General features: G+C 44.2%; 1 protein-coding gene across 3 annotated transcripts in view; it reads left to right on the top strand.

Annotated features, from left to right (window-relative positions):
- The window catches only part of SOX6 (SRY-box transcription factor 6), a 789,572-nt gene that overhangs the window by 118,630 nt on the left and 653,461 nt on the right, over positions 1–17,481 (top strand). The window lies entirely within an intron of this gene.

The raw sequence follows: 17,481 nt of genomic DNA, 5'->3' as shown, positions 1-17,481 counted from the left end.
CTGCACATTGTTAGCCACTGATTAATTAAGCAAACACTCACTCACTTACATACTGACTCGTAAACTATCCCACAACCCTACCAACCGGTAATCCTCTCATCTGAGAATGTATCAGTGTAAAGAACAGGTGACTCTTAAATTGACATAAACCCTATTTAACCCGTTTACCGCGGCGGCAATTGCGCCACAGTGTGGACATTCGATTGCGTGGGCGGGGCCGCGCCGGCCAACGGACGTGCACAGCACTAACGAGATAGTGCTTGCGATGGCAAATGGCCGACGAATGCATGCAAGGGGTTAATGTAAAGGTCACAATGGGGCCTTCTTTTGACTGAGAGCAGAATCCCATCACAAGGACCGGAGGGGAAGGTCTACCATATTCACATAGCTCGCATTAGAGTCCAGCTATTGCATAAGATGAGCCCAGTCTTCAGAAACACCACAGCCTCCTCAAAGGTACCCAGGGTCACGCAGGTACTATGAGTACACCAAGTGAGAGCATGTGCAGTGAGAGGGCCAAGAGAGCAATTCTCAGTATCTCAGCAACTCGGACGCAAAATACACTCTATCCACTGACTCTGTCTGATTCTCTCCTTATTTTGACATTCTGCATTCTGAAGTGTCTTAAAGAGCTCTGATGCAGCTAAAAAGTGCCACTGCATAAAGTTATCTGCGCAATAAAACTATATTAGTCTCTTGGTAATATATGGTAAAGTGCAGAAATGGGTACATCACCCTTTGCTGCAGTAGAGTTTGAAATATTCCTTTGAAACTTGTTTTTCTTGAATTCATTAAAGCAGCATTCTTGCAGTTATTAATAACCAGCAATTATTAACATCATCGAGATTATGCAAAGAAAGAGATCAATGGCCATTTTGCAGTCACAGTCAAACGACAGGTGCTGCTAAAGCAACACGAACACAGTGGTATCCCATTCCAACTGGCTCTTTATCCCCTGAGACATCTCTTAGGCAGTCTGGGCCATTCGAGGCAGAGTTCTGAAGGTTGAGGCCTGTCTCCGCTCCCTCTCTCCAGCCCCCTGGGGTTTATGGCTCAGCAGAAGGCACTTGTCTCAAACAACAGGAGTGTAACCCATAAACCGATTTGAGATTAGGGTAGGTACGTAGACAAAACAACAATATCTCAACTGGTATAGTTAAGGAGGACGGTTAGGCTTGCAAGTAAAAAACTTTACACGAGAGGACAAACCAGGAGACTCTTGGTAGATTTTTTAGAATGTTCATTCAGCATCATATATTTGAGGGCAAAAAATTAACATAAATAAACATATAGTTATGACAGCACTGTAAGCTAAAATGCGTGAACAACCCAAATTGAACTTGGTGCTTGAGTGTGAAAGTGACACAAAAAGTGGCGACGCAAGTGACAATTGGTGATCAGCGGAAGAGGATGGCGCACAATGTGAGCAGTTATATACAGTGAATGGAGTGGTTCCAGACATAAATGAACGATTTGGAAAAGAATTGGTAATGATATCGTGGAACCACGGAGGATGCGCCTTTAGTTGCGCTGAAGGGTCAACGGCGTTCCGATCCAGTGACTGCGGATCATCATCAGGACAGGGTTGTCTAATTATCGCAGTGCTGTATAAGGAAAAAGGAAGGGGGTCAGGAATTAGAGGGATAAAGGGGAAAGGTGGCTCAGAGGCCACACCAAGAGAGTCGAAAGGTGTGGAGCGGGAAGCATCAAGGGTCAGACAAGTGGGTCTTGGTGGCTTGGGATCATGAGAGCTGGAAGTGTGTGTGGCAGGAAGGGAAGGGACTAACAGCTGGAGGGAAGGGGCACCCTGGTGCCTCATGCCTTGGGGATCCACACAGGGGGTCACAACATGTGCCCCCCTGTGTGCATGCATGCCAGTTCCTGCAAGGCATGGACTTCACAGCCCATGCCGTGCAGAAACTGTTTTTTGGCATTCCTATTGCAGTGCCATTTTCTGAGGCACCATTGCGGGAACACCAAAAACCAAGCCGCCAGGCAGGAGGAAACTCCTAATCTGGTAAGCGGCCTGACCACGGGTTTGGCAGTGTGGCAGCGGGTCGGACCCGACTCCGCACAACGAAACTCATAATCAGGCCCTAAGTCCCTATTGATGGATGATGAGGCGCTCCTTTAAGAGGAAAGCTCTAATTAAGCACCTTTCAAATTGCAGGGGTGAAACTGAAAGTGTAGTTCGTGAATGGAAGCTTTTCTAGATTCTAATCGCCTAGAAAGGCAGAGAAGTCCTTATTCCTGATTTTCTGTCTTTGTCCTACTTTTCACATTTTCATCACCAGGTTTACACTTTTTCAACTTCTGGTCTCTTTTGCACATCTGCCTTTCGTCTTACGCACTTCTGGTCTTCTTATTTTGCAACTGTGGTGTTCAATTTCCCCACTGCTTTGTTGTTCTGAGTGCTATTAGGATATCTAAAGCTTCCTGTACCCACTCATATAGTTTTTGAACGGAACATATTGTGTCTAGAACTGTGTTTTGCACTGCTATTGATTGCAGTATTGTGATACCCTGGCCACTTGAGGTAGGCAGCTTGGCAACACCAAACTCTGGTGCAGCCATTCTCCTTTACACATAATGCAGGTGTTTTTTAAATTGAAGCATACTTGAAGAGGCACATTCGGTATTCGTCATTCAGGGTCAGAGTGGTCAGGTTGTTATCATTCCAGTCCATTTATGTGCCTAGCAGTGGCGTGCCAGTCAGAGGGGTCAGTGTATAAACATTGATGCCAGCCAGATGCCATCCAGCAGGTTTCTTCCACCAGATCTTGAACAGTAGAGGACCAGAGCTTGAATGGTTTTCCAGAAGTCTGCCCTGGGACAGCAGAGCCCTACGTTCTGCAGCAGTAAAGAATGGCATTATGCTATGGGGAGTTCTTGGCAGTTTTCATCTTGAAAAGTGTATGACTTCTAAGCAAGTTCACTCTCTTGTGACATGTAAAATATGTTCTTGTGGCAAAAGCAACTGCAATATATTTTCAGTTGACCATAACCCCAGAGTACCCTTTTGAACTCAGACAGGATCGATTTCCTATTCAAATTTCACACCTTTGTGTTCCTAATACCAATATGTTTAGATGTGGGGCATTAAATCACAGACTAAAATGTCAGACTAAATCTTGTCTGACAAAAATATTGTGTCCTAAATATTGTTTGTAAAAATATATTCTATTAGTAAATTGTAAATGCATTTATCTAGCACTTACTGCCCCTGATGAGGCGTCAAAGTGCTTTTCGGTGACTATCACGTTAATCCAGAACCCAAAAAGGATTAGTGGTGGATTAGGGTAGTGAAATTTGAGTTAATTTGAGTTTGAGACATGTGAGATTAGTTGGATTGAAAAGGATAATGGGGGGTTAGAAGACTGAAGAGTCTAGGAAGTGTTTATTGGGAGATCATAGTAGTAGAATGAGATTTGGGATCAGTACAAGGAGAGATTGAGGAGGAAAAAAAAGTTCGAAATGTATTAGGGAGATCATAGTAGTAAAATGAGATTTGGGTTGAGCCAAAAGAGGGATAGGTGAGGAAAGAATTTAGAAGGGTGGTTTGAGAGATCATATTATCAAAATGGGGGTTGGGGTGATCCAAGGAGTGCTAGAGGAGGGAAGGGTCCAGTAAGGGTTATTTTGAAGATCATAGTAGTAGAGTGAGGTTTGAGATGAGTCAGAGAGTGGAGGTAGAGGATATAGTGAGAGAGATATAGGGTGAAATTTAGCGGAGTGCACTGGAGAGAGTCAACATTTTATTTTTATAGTAGGAGTAAAGTAATAAATATAGATATATAAGTACATATTATTATACATATTTATATAAAGAAATACACATATGTAGATACATACATATGATCACATTTTATGTTGATATAGACAGGTATATGCTGTACATTTGTGTCTGAGTATGGTGGTTATGTAAGAAACAGTCAAATCTTGAGTAGTCTTCTGAAGATAAAGTTAGGATAGGATAGGTTAGGATAATATTTATAAAGTGCACTAATACCCGAGGGTGTCAAGGCGCTGAACGGACGGGGTAGGAGGGAAAAGTGCCAACATCCAGCTAAGAAGCAAATAGTTATCTTGCATCTTATGTTTGGGGGTAATGAATTCCATAGTTTGACTGCTTGAACAGAGAAAGATGTGCCACCTATGTTTTTTTTGTATGGTGGGAATTTGAGGCGAGCTGCCAATCGGGGTGGAGATTCCTTTGTTTGAAAATGCATGTAGAAATGTGTCTGGGAATGTTGCATTGCTAGGTGGAGGTCTGTAAAGGAGAAGGAAGTTACATGAGAACGTTGGTATAAGGTTGCATCTGGAGTTGTGGGCCTCACAATCTTGTATTGAAACATTGTCAGCTTTAGTGAGATCCATTGTTTGATTGAATATAGCAGCTAGTCCACCTCCTCTGTTGCCTATATGATTTTGTGTGATAGAGAAATGGCTTCCTGCAACACTGGAGCCATGTCATCTCCCAACCATGATTCAATTATGAAGAGTAAGTCAGGTTGTGTGTCAGTGAGTAGATCGTAGATTTGATGCTTGTTTTTAGAGAGTGATCATGCTTTTACTATAAGGCAGTTTAGAGATTGTGTTTTGATAATAGTGTGGCTTTGTTTTGTAGAAGATTGAGCAGTATTTTTTGAACTTCTAGCAGGTATGTTATTTGTATTAGTATTGGCTGTATGAGGATAGCAATTGTGTTGCTTTTCTATATCGAATTCTCATCAGCCATTCAGGACCCTAACCCTAAGCCCCACGTTTAATATGAATCCCAGATATAGGAATCAATCAGTACACAGATGTAACAACCAATAGGAAACTTATATAAAGGCATATGACCTTAAGCACAGGCTGATGGCATGAGGGCAGGGAAACTGTTCCTGAAGACCAGAATCTCCTTGGAGACAGACAGGCTAAATTCACGCTTTGCAGGTCTAGGTTTTAACCCTGTCGGTAAGGCTTAAATCTTAGGACCTTATTATGAATTTGGTGGTGCAGGAGTGGGACCACCCCACCCCCGCACCACCAAACCTGTGTAGGAAGTGCCCACCAGATCAGGAGTTTTCTTCTGGTCAAAGGGGCAGTTATTTGACCTATCCAGGGTGGTGCCTATGAAGTACGCAACACCATGGGAACGTCAAAATCCATCCCTGATCAGCATGGACTGCTGCAGTCCATGCCGTGCAGGTACTGGGGTACATGCAAACATGGGGAACATGTTGTGCCCCTCTGTGTACATCCACATGGTGTGAGGCACCAGGGGCCCGTGTAGGTCCCCCTCTGTTTTATCACACCCCACTTTCCATAGTTTTTGCATCGCCATGAAAAGTGTGCGAGTGCGTAAACTTTTAATATGCTTGTCAAGGCTGCAGCGCCCCGCCAAGCATATTGTGGCCTCCAGACCGCCACGCCACCATTAGGGATCTCTGATCCCTTACGAGTGCAGTGATCCCAGGGTGGCCTGACCACCCTGGTTATAATAGGGCGATTAGAAGACCGCTGCGCCACTGCGAGTCTGGCAATCCGTGGACTGCCAGACTCGTAATAAGCCTCTAGGTGACTTCATATGCAGCTTTTTACACACTTAAACAAATCACTTTTTTTCCAGCCAATAAAGAGTGCTACATATAATTCCAAGCACAGTTTAAACCATAAAATAGATGTGGCAGTCTTTTAAACACTCTCTGCTTAGCCTCTGAGGGTGTATTTTGTCTTTTTAACTTTAAAAATAAAAAAAATGTGGGGGGATGGACTGGGGGATTGCCCCTGCAGGCCTAAGCACAGTACAGGGTAAACTAGGGCACACATTCAAACAGTCACAGGTGGAAAAACCCATCAGTTTTCACAACACTATTTACACCATAAAGCAGATAAAGTAGTCTTTTAAACACACTCTGCTTAACCACTGTTAATAAAATAGAAAATCTGCACAAACAATGAAAGGATATTTATGTAAAGATATGTAGGACAAGATATTTATGTCAGATGATATTTTTGTTAACTATATTTTGACATACAACATCGAATTCTGGAACTTGTTGCTGAACATAATTTACATAATGAAATCCTTCTGAGAGCATTGTTCCGATGCAAGGATGTTGTTGTCAAAGAAGACGGTCTGTCTTGAAGAAAATACTTTTAGAACTTCTGTGGTGGGAAATAGCTACCACGTTATGTTAAATGTGTAGAATTTAGAACCTTAAATCTGTTTCAAATCAGCAAGCACAGCCATGTTTATTGGTTATAAGTACATCAGACTAAGAAAGCGTTTTATATTAATTTGTTACTGCCTTTGATCCAAGCTTATGTGATTTAACTCGACGAGTTCTAACTTCTAGGGTGGTTGAACCGGCTCCGGTGTACTCTTGGAGGTGGTGACCAATCAAAACCGGGCTATATTTCTTGCGGGATTTCCGACTCAGTAATCCCGTTGTGCCCTCCCATTAGCACTGCCACCCCTGAGATAGTCTCTCCAGGACATCACCTTTTTATTACAGATGTAACAATGAATGCGAATTAAGCTCATTTTCCGAAAGGTGCAGCTTCGTCCCAATTACGCCACCACAACAAAGTCTGCCTGATGCGCGCTTAAAGTCCCCCCACGAGGCGCTGCACAGGACGTGGCATTTGTAGTCTTTGAAATTAATTAAGTATGACCTTAGGAGCCTCTGTCATTGTTTAATTGGTGGCTCAAACGGCGGCCCTAATGGCATAAATCAGATGATAATGAGCTTGTAACTGGCTGCGCGCAGATATAATGATACTGTATCGACGTGACGAATCAGATTCGTTTCCCGATATTGATGGAAGCGACACGGTCCACAAAACGTGCCCCTGGGGGACGAGGGGTATTCTACAATTGTCATCATGCTTAAAGCTGTGCTGACATTGCTTTGGCCAATTTAGTGTTTGCTGGTGACCTGAATGCCAGGTAAAAATATTAGTTAGCTAGCAATATTGTTTGGCAGCTTGCTAATTATTCAAGAATTGCTACGCGCGCCTTTCACGAGCTGGCGCGTGCAGATGGCATTTCCTATACATTGAAAGGAGGTGTGGCGCCTTTGCTTTAGTCTTTGGTACACAAAGAGAGTAGGTGTGTTCTTAGATGCAACATTGATTTGGGCCTCTGGCACTTCCATGACTCCCCGTGAACTACACTTTGCATCCCATTCAGGAGTTCTCATTTATGGAGCTTTTGGGTAAGGCAAAGCACAGAGTGAGCATGTCACCCTTAAGACAGAAATCTGCCGATTTTTTTTGTTTAAATTAGGATAGTGGATTTTGCCTTCATGATCTCCTTTGCATTTTACCCACAAACTGGTTTAGCGCAGCGCTTGTTCAGATCTTCCTACCTGAACACCAGCGATTCATTTATTCTGGTGGCTGTAAGTGGTGGGCAGTACCACTCCTTTTTTTGTGGCTGGGAAGAATTCTTCACAGTATGACCCAGGTGAGAAAGTGAAAGGGAGAAACAAACATTGGCAGTGCAAAAAGTCTGTTTTTAAAGGAATGTTGTAATGTGAAGCAGTACAAATAAATAGCGTGGGGATGCAGTCGCGACCGGCATGGCTCGCGGGTGGTGGGGTGGGGCGGGTGGGTTGCGCAGTGAAAGGGTGGAAGGGATACGCATATTTTTTTTTTTAATTAAAAATAAAATAAACTTACTGTTGCGCCGGGCCCCACGTCTTTGCTGCTGCTCTTCTCCGGATGGAAGCACAGCCAGGCCCCACTAACCAATCACAAAGCTGCATTGCAGTGTTGTGATTGGTTTTGAGCGTCCTGGTTGGACGCACAACCAGGGAATGGGAGCCTGGGCTTGTTCTCCATGCAGGCTGTAATGCAGCTTGCGTGGAGGAAGGAGAAAGTGCGCATGACTGGTTTGGGCGGCCTGAGAGGGCCGACCAAACAGTCATTGTGCAGTTAGGAGTGGGCCAACCACTCCTCCCCGCCTTGCTCCGTGAGCAGAGTAGCCCACCCCACCCCAGGCCCACAAAGCAGCAGAACACACCACGAGGCATAAAATGATAATAATTTGAAGTTATTCAAATTTTATGCTTCTTGCACTGCTTAAAAGCTGCAGGGGGCGATGCTCCTCAGCCATAGGGGATGAATTTGTATTTGCGTGGAAGCAAAGAATTGGAGAATAATATTATTGTAGTTTAATAGGTCAAGTGACAGTTGCGCTGCCAAGCCAGACCTGAACATCCTTATAGGTTAATGCCTGCTTTCCTCCCATCAGAGCTGCTGACAGAGAAAGCCACCATTATGTATCTAGTTATCTAAGACACTTTAGTAGCATTACAATGTCATGAGTGTGCCCATGGATGTCCTAGCTCAGGCAGCTGTATTAGTAAACAAAATGATCACAGCTTTACGGAAGACAAGCACCTTTTTGTGGAAGCATACAACTTCTGCCCTATCAAAAACATGTACTCTAGGCTTCCAACATGTGGGTGGTGCCAAAGCCCCTCTCTAATGATGCTCACATAAATGTCTGTTGGCAAGCTAGACCACAAAAAGGATGAAAAGAAAGATAAATTAGCTATAAGAAAGCAAGGATGAAAATATTTTACAAAAGTATGATAAAGATACAGGAAGTGTAGGGAGGTGAAAGAAAGAGGCTTGTAGTGGAATAACAACCACGCAGTATTGCAATCGAGCAACCCAGCATTCAGAAACACCTAAGAAAAGCTTCTAAGCATACATTTTCCTACAAAATAAGCACTGTACGGTCACCAGTTCCTCACACCCAGCCTCCTCACATCGCAAACTCTGAAAGTATGGCAGCTAACGACCCCGCTACCCATCCTGTCCTCTTTTCCTCTCTCTCTTTTCCTGCTTCCGTTTCCTACCTTCGAGGGTAATACATAAGACCACCAATGCAGCATACGCCAAGGTCATGATTGCCTATCTAATGTACACGTGACTAATCATGTCAACGATATGCCTACTGTAACCCCAACGGCGTATAACAACACCATTATTGCCTTCACTATATTTGTACTGTACATAAAAAAATTCTAATAAAATCTTTTGAAATCAAATCATAAAACTTGTATATATTACAACCATGAGAAGGTTAGAAAGGAAAAAGCTGGAAATGAAAAAAGAGAACTCTTCTGTCTGAATGATCTATATGGTTTTAAACAAAATTTGTTTCTGGCAAAATGTTTCCCAGATAAAAACACTACATGTGATGCAATGGTTAAAGTCTACATATGGAGGTCGAGAGGGGCTTCCACAGAAGACTGCAGATTGGAAGAAAGAGTGAAGGATCTCTTTAATGTCAGGGAACATTAACAGTGTTATTGAGGCACACCAGATCTGCAGTTTTATAGCATGTTTGGTATCAAGAGTACCCAAGCTGTGCAAAAGAAGAAACATTCAAATTAAGATCAAAAGCAAAATAAGCCATGTCAAGACCAGTAAGTCTGGCCATAGCATGCATTGCAATGTTTTTTTTAATTTGTTTTTTTAACCATATGTGATATGCGAAAATGGCTCAAGCATACCAGTCCTGGCAGTGAAGGGCTCCCTTTTTCAGGTGGGTGCGCACATGTTCTGAGGCAAAATTCTGTCATTCAGTGCAAAACATTGAATGGAAAAAATGGGGTTGGGGGGCACCGTGCTCTCTATTCTATTGAGGTTGGAAGCAAAATTCAAATCACACTTTGATGAAAAGGGCTGACAGAAAGCCCCTTTATGTAAGCACATATGTATATGTGTTTCTATTATACATTTTTGTGAAAGCATGATATTGGATAGAAGCTGTCCCTAGACCAGATCTGGTAGGTAAGGTATATCTCCACAGAATGGCATGTACTTTCAATATTTTTTAAATGATTGCTGCAGTCGTGTCCCTCTAAATGAACTGGTGGAGCTGTATGAACTGTAACCTGTAACCTTGAGAGTGAGTGTGTACAATAGTATCTCAACGGGTGTGTGAGTTTGTGTGTGAGTATCTGAGTGTGCCTGGGAGTGGCTACATCAGTGTCTCAATGGGTGTGGGAGTGGGTGTGTAACTGTCTGAGTGGGCCAGTGAGTGGGTGAGTGAGTGTCTCAATGGGTGACTGAGCGTCTCAGTGTGGCCGTGAGAAGGTGTGTGTCTCATTGGGTTTGCTAGTGCCTCCATAAGTGTGTGAGTTAGACTGTGAGTGGGTGCATGAGTCTTCGAGTGGATCTGTGAGTGAGTGGGGTCTGTGAGTAAGTGCATGAGTCTCTGATGGGTCTGTGAGTGGGTGTGTGAGTCTCAGAGTGGGTCTGTGAGCAGAGGTGTGATTGTCTAAGTGGGTCTGTGAGTGGGTGTGGGAGTCTCTGAGTGGGTCTGTGAGTGGGTGTATGAGTCCCTGAGTGGGTGCATGAGTGTGTGCGTGGGTCTTTGAGTGGGCATGTGAGTGTGGGTGTGAGTAGGCAAGTGGGTTTGTGAGTGGCTAGGCCACATGTGAATGGGGGTGGGGGCTGCATGACACCCCTCGGCATGTCAATTTTGGCCAGGGAGGCCCAGGGCCCATCACAATTCATTGGTGGAGTTGGTGCCAGGTGGCCCTCCCTCTCCTTGGGCTGATTTCAGCTCCGGGGGCCCCATCCACTGGGACCAGACACATTTGAATGGGGGAGGGGGGCTGCCCCCCAGGGCCTGGCCTTAACTGAATTGAGTAGCGGGGAAATGCAACCCCCCCCTCAGGCCAATTTCAGCCCCTGGGACCTCATCTCCTGGAACTCAGCCTTAATAAATATATATTTTCTTTGGGGTGGGGGGCCATGCACCCCCCTTTCCTGGCTGATTTTGGCCTCTGGATCTCCATCCCCGGGGCATGGCCTTAATGCAAAGGGAGAGGGGGAATGTGCGGGCCCCATCCCAAACCAATTTCTGCCCTGGGGACGCCATCCCCTGGTGCCTGGCCATGTTTCCCTGGATGCCCTGGATTCTACTCAGGGCACCCAGTGTGCAATGGGCCCACGGGGAGCCTCAAGTCCCCCACTGTCCCAGCCGGCTCCCCGCCTTCAGCGGGAACCGGAATTGGTATTACACACAGGGAGCTGTCAGCTACTGCCAAGCAAAAGCAAACAGCTATGTCCCAGGGGTGGGCACCCCGTGACATAGCAAGAGCCGGCCCTCAGGAGTGGTGGATCCCAGGGCCATATATGGCTCGAGGAGGTAGGCCATGTGGCCGCCCCTCCTTTTTCAAAATCAATATTTGGCTGCAGATAGGTTGTGGTGCCCGGGGCATAGGAGTACGTGCCGCCCCGCGCCATAGTCAAATTAGCCCTGGGAGGTTGTGGTCCCTGGGGCATATGGGGTCCCGCCGGCCCCACAATATTTAATGTTTTTTTGCCCTTGGGAGCTGGTGGTCCCCATGGTGCAGGGGTCTGTGCAACTTTGCACCATTATTCTATTAGCCCATGGTAGGTGGTGATCCCCGGGGCTTGCAACAACCTAGTAAGGGGGTTTGTGTGCCCCCCTTCTTAATTAAATAAAACCCGGGAAGGTATTGGCCCCCAGTGCTCAAAGAGCCTCAGGAGGGAGGCCTTGTGTGCTGCTTCTAGAAAATGCCTCCGGAACCTTGCTCACCCTGGGGCCCTTTTCTAAATAAGCGCAGGAGCCTGTGACTGTCTTATTTTTGGGTTTTTTGCAGACCAAGACCAAGGCTTGGGGATCAGGTATTGCTACCCTGCCCCCTTTTCTTTTTTTTTCACCTTTATTTAGGGGACTCGGCTGAAGCCAAGTCCCAAGATGGCTGCCAACAAATCCTGGTTGAGGTGTTGGCAGCCAATCAGAGGTCTGCAGTTTTCTGCATGAGCTCATTCTTATTTGTGAATTTGCCACAATTGTAGGTATACAAATGTGGAGTTCCTTACATTTTTTCAGCAAGTACTCAACAGATTTAAACCAAATACATAAAAGCATGATGTGCAAACCAAAATCTACCTTACTGCCAGCGTGTCTAAAGACTCTATGAGAATTAACATGAGAAAACTCACCTTTTTGACCCCCCATTGTTCTCAGCTCCCACTTGATTGATCACCCCAAAATTACCCATGCACAACTAGAATCACTAAGGGCACTTTTTAAAAAAGAAATTGTGAAGATGCGCAAAAGATATAGGCAACTCAAAAAAATGCTTACCACCTGGAAAATGACACTCTCTGGGCCAATCAGTATGATCTATTTTTAAATTGGTGCTCCTAGGAGAGTCTGCGCGACTCTTGTGAACCCAGCTGCCAAAATATACAATTATTTTTTAACCTTAATTTCTAAAAAACTACTGAATAGATTTTCACCAAATCACAAAAAGCACATTCTGCAGCCCAAGACCTAGCTTCCTGCCGAATATGCTAATTATGTTTTGCAGCTTTTGCTATTAGCCCTACCTAAAGAAGTCTAAGGAAAATACTTGGAGATTTTATAATTTTGGGCCCCCCTGTTTTCTCAGCCCCTGCTTGATGGGTCCCCCTGAAACTTTCCAGCAAGGAACTGAGGTGGATGAACTTTTTGGGGTAAAAGTTCATGTAGATTTGTCAAACGTGGCCAAAGTTATTAGAAAGCCAAAAATGCTTTGTCTATGGAAAATCAGACTTAACTATAACTATCTAGTGACAACTGCAGCTAAGTAATGTAGCTATTTATGAACATTAATTTATATGTATTTATATTTTAAGAGTTAAAAATAATTAATTGTATTATTCTTTCCTATGGGGCTTTACTTTACATCCCTACCTCCATTATTTGCCATGGGAGGATGTTGAGGTACCAGTGGTTGGCCATGTCTAGTGCTGATAGCGCTGGACCTACTGTTTTTCTTTTCTTCATAGTAACTTACACTCAGTGTTTGTGAATATCAAAAAGCAGTGAACTTATTTGAAAGTGTCATTTACCTTTGTGAGTGAGTCCCAATCAGGGCCAGACTGGCCATAGCGGGCATCGGGCATTTCCCCGGTGGGCCGCCAGGGTGAGTGCCACTTTTTAGCCCCTGGGGGCTATTTTTGTTACAGGGTGGCAATATCAGCCCCCTGTAACAAAATCGGCCGAAACCTGCCCTAAAAAACAGCTCAGCCGCCCCTTCTGGGGGCTGGCCGAGCAGTTTGCCAGGGCTGGTTTCTGTTCCCAGTCTGCCCTGGTCCCAATCTATATTTGTTTGACTTTTAGTACAGTGCACAGGTATCAGAATTTACTGAAGTGAATTTCAAGATTACGGGTTGCCTTTGTTTAAAATATGTGTTCGTAAACTTCGAAATATTTCATTATTTATTTATTTTTTTAACATATTTTCAACTTCATTCTATCTGAGTAAGGTGCACTGGAGAAGCATTCCACTATTGTTTTAGGCTATGGTCCTTATAACTTCGGATTCTGGGTGATATTCTCGAGATCAAACTGAGCCGGGGTTCTTTTCACATCTGCACCTGCTATGGGTCATAGAAAGAACAGATCCTGTCATGATGTGTTGCTGCTTCCTGCATGACTGATGAGTGAGGGAGAGTGAGACAGAAACGGAGAGAGAGAGAGCAAGAGGATGGGAGTTGAGTGCATGCCAGAGGCAGAAACAGCGAATGCTTATGTATATTTAATTATGCATATCTATCTATCTATCTATCTATCTATCTATCTATCTATCTATCTATCTATACAACATACATAAGATACATACATACATAAACACATATGTGCACTGAAAAAATTAAAGTTAAATTGAAGTTAAGCTTAGCTTTGGTTATAAAAATTTAGCACATGTTTAAAAAAACCACATACATTCACTGAAAAAACACAACAGTTCATGCACAGTTATAGTTACGCACAGTTAAAGTTACAAATTAAAACTGAAAAAACACTGACATTTGCAGTTATGCTTAGCTCCATAATCCTTAACTTGCATAAAAACTATGCAAACCATGGTTGATATGCACACACCAATTGCAATCCACTGCTCATGACCTCACTCTCGATGTGACAGAAGCAATTGCAAATGTAATTAATACAACTCAGATTACAATTCATATTAACTTTATCACTAGAAAAGAGATGACTGTAAGTGTAGCATTATTTTGTGGTTTGATTGTGCATTGTTAATTAAATTATGTCATGCTTTAAAGTGTTATTGCTTATTAGCATAAATATTCATGCTTGAATTATGGCGTGTATGTAAAGTAGTGAATGCCAGAGCTGCACAGGTACTGCCCTCACTTGTTCTTAAGGAATAACTATGCCAATGCCCAACAGTAATTTATCATTGGTTCTAGTCTAGTCACAATGGTGCAAGGACTGGCACATGCCAATGTCGATTCAGAAAAGGGGGGTGGTGATGAACAGAGTGTTGAATTAAGCAGACCACTCTTACCCAGTCCAAAGATCAGGGCTTGATCCATCACCGTTATTTAGCTCACTGCCCGATCCCAGCTCAGAACCTGGCTATATGCAAATTAGTCTGTCCCTGGCCCAGTGCATCATGGGAACAGGGCAGACCAAACTACCAAGCCAATTCTTCACCAGAAAGGAGACAAGCTTCCGGGGACCGGTTTCTGGCATTTCAGCCGTCGTCGGCCCGGCTTGCTTGAATCCTGATGGAGCAGTGAGCAAGGGACTCATGTCTGAGTATACCCTGCCACACCTATAGTGGCCAAAAACGATTCAGAAAAGGGGGTGGTGATGAACAGAGTGTCTGAATTAAGCAGACCACTCTTACCCAGTCCAAAGATCAGGGCTTGATCCATCACCGTTATTTAGCTCACTGCCCCATCCCAGCTCAGAACCTGGCTATATGCAAATTAGTCTGTCCCTGGCCCAGTGCATCATGGGAACAGGGCAGACCAAACTACCAAGCCAATTCTTCACCAGAAAGGAGACAAGCTTCCGGGGACCGGTTTCTGGCATTTCAGCCGTCGTCGGCCCGGCTTGCTTGAATCCTGATGGAGCAGTGAGCAAGGGACTCATGTCTGAGTATACCCTGCCACACCTATAGTGGCCAAAAACGATTCAGAAAAGGGGGTGGTGATGAACAGAGTGTCTGAATTAAGCAGACCACTCCAACCCAGTCCAAAGATCAGGGCTTGATCCATCACCGTTATTTAGCTCACTGCCCCATCCCAGCTCAGAACCTGGCTATATGCAAATTAGTCTGTCCCTGGCCCAGTGCATCATGGGAACAGGGCAGACCAAACTACCAAGCCAATTCTTCACCAGAAAGGAGACAAGCTTCCGGGGACCGGTTTCTGGCATTTCAGCCGTCGTCGGCCCGGCTTGCTTGAATCCTGATGGAGCAGTGAGCAAGGGACTCATGTCTGAGTATACCCTGCCACACCTGCCAATGTCAGCAGCCTCCTGATGCTCTAAGTGGTATCTAGGTTGGAGTGTAAGTATGCACTGTGAAACCACCACTGTGGCTAAAGGAGCTGTTGTTGAAGGGTGCTATCATTACAGTCTTCTACTGTTTGCACTCCAACCTGTCCGCCGCACAGCTTTGTAAATCTAGATGTGCCTCTCAGGATCCCAGAGGTTAAATGCAAAATTGTGACACATGCATTCATCCAGAGTCAACTCTTTCCTATCCACCACAATACAGGTCACTCGGCTTTCCTACATATCTTGGCATAATACTGCATATATTACATATATATATAAGATGGAGGGCCACATGTTCATAGACTTCCAGTTGTGATTTCCTAATAGCGAATTTTTGTGATTTGCTATTAGAAAATCGCAAACAGCTATATACAACAGTGTGTTTTACGCTGTTTGCTATTCGAAATGGGTCGCAATGGACCTTCCTCATTAAATTTCATGAGACAAATCGCAATTTGTTACCCATTATAAGGAATGGCTAGCACTCACAGGAATGGCAACCTGCTGGGGTCAGCAGACCATCACGTCTGTGACTGCTATTTAAATAAAGCAACTCTTAACTTAGAAATGCAGCCCATTCTCCTAAAGGAAAACGAAATACATTTAAAAAGAAAAATGAAAAGCTTCCTTTTCAGTTTGTACGATTGGGCAGTGGTCTGTGGGAGCACTGCCTGCTCTTAAAAAATGTTGGCGTCCACATTCACAAAGGGGAAGGGGGCCCTTGTGGATCCTTTCCCATTTGCGAATGGGTTACCACTTCCTCCACGAAGTCGGTAAATTATGAATGTTTTACGACAACATTCCAGTCCTAAAACATGCATACTTGCCACTCGTTATTTGGAAGGGACAACGTTAGCACGTCCCTTCCTAATGGTGACTCACAAACCCCGTTTATGATTCGGTAATACCTCACGGAATCGCAAATAGAGCATTGTACATTTAAAAAAAAAATATTCGGATCACAAACGGCCCAGTTCTGCAAATCAGGCTGCTTGCGAGCTGAAAAAAGCTCTGTACATCTGGCCCTTAGTCATGATTCAGATAATTGGGTATCTTGTAACAACTACTGAAATACCATTCTACTCTTGTCGTCCTCATAAAATTCATTTTTATGTCAGGCCCCTTTATTTAAGTGATTCCTGTGCGTGTGGATGGAAGTGTCAATAAAATGAAGTTGTAAATAAAAATACATTACAATCCCTCAGCTGCAATTTGCCTGCGAATATGCCAGCTTCACGCAAGTGCGGACATGTTTTAATTCAAACGAGTAGCCCCTATCTTCTTACATTACAGATGGCACTTGTCTATGCCAGCATTGTATGTGGGCCTTAGACTGTAGGCCTTGTGCCACAGAGTTCCTTTGTTTTCAGAAAAAGTAAAAATGGGCTGCCTTTTAGACGGCGGAACAATAAAAATAAACTTGCTAACCACTCACTAACACATGTGCAGGGAGGGAGGGAGTGGCTCTGGAGCGGGAGGAAGCCATGGATATTTAGCGGCATAAAGTGACTCATTGTGTTAGCCCAAGAATTTTGTAAGGCAAGCCCTGTGGGTTAGGGTTGCATCTGTTACCTTTTTGCGCCAGAACTAAGGGTTTTGAGGAAAAAGAATCCAGACTCTGTCGTGCTTTATACTGAATGCATTGTTCTTTTGCTAAGCTTCTACTTGGGGAATGAAGGAAGGGGTGAAACAGAAACTCCCCTCTAGTTCATGGTATCGAATCTACCTCACATTCAGTCCAGCTGAGCTTCCTCAAGGGTCACCGAGCCATTTCATTTCATTTGGTCGCTGCAGCGTCATTCCTAAAATGGATTTTTGCCTTTATGTGTCGAGCTCCAACGTGCCCCCCCTCTCCCCTCCTCTTTTTTTGCTGTTTATTTTCCGCTTGTTTTGAACGCTGGGATGATAACCGTGCTCGCATTTCTGCAAGTTCTTAGAAGCCATAATGGACTGTGTTGCTATGGTGTAAAAGGCAGAACAATGTAATAATGGTTTCTCATGGTTCGGGTTTCCTGGAAACAAATACTGTGCAAATTACTCGGCTTGAATTGTAACAATGGTGCTGGGCTGGTTGCAATTAGTAGATTTTAGTTAGAAAATGTCTGTTTTCCCCCCCAACAAAATACAAAGTAATACAT

This window comes from Lissotriton helveticus, chromosome 3_1, assembly GCF_964261635.1.
Source record: "Lissotriton helveticus chromosome 3_1, aLisHel1.1, whole genome shotgun sequence".
Classification (NCBI taxonomy): domain Eukaryota; kingdom Metazoa; phylum Chordata; class Amphibia; order Caudata; family Salamandridae; genus Lissotriton; species Lissotriton helveticus.
The sequence above is the reverse complement of the archived record's forward strand: the minus strand, read 5'-3'. Positions and strand labels throughout refer to the sequence as shown.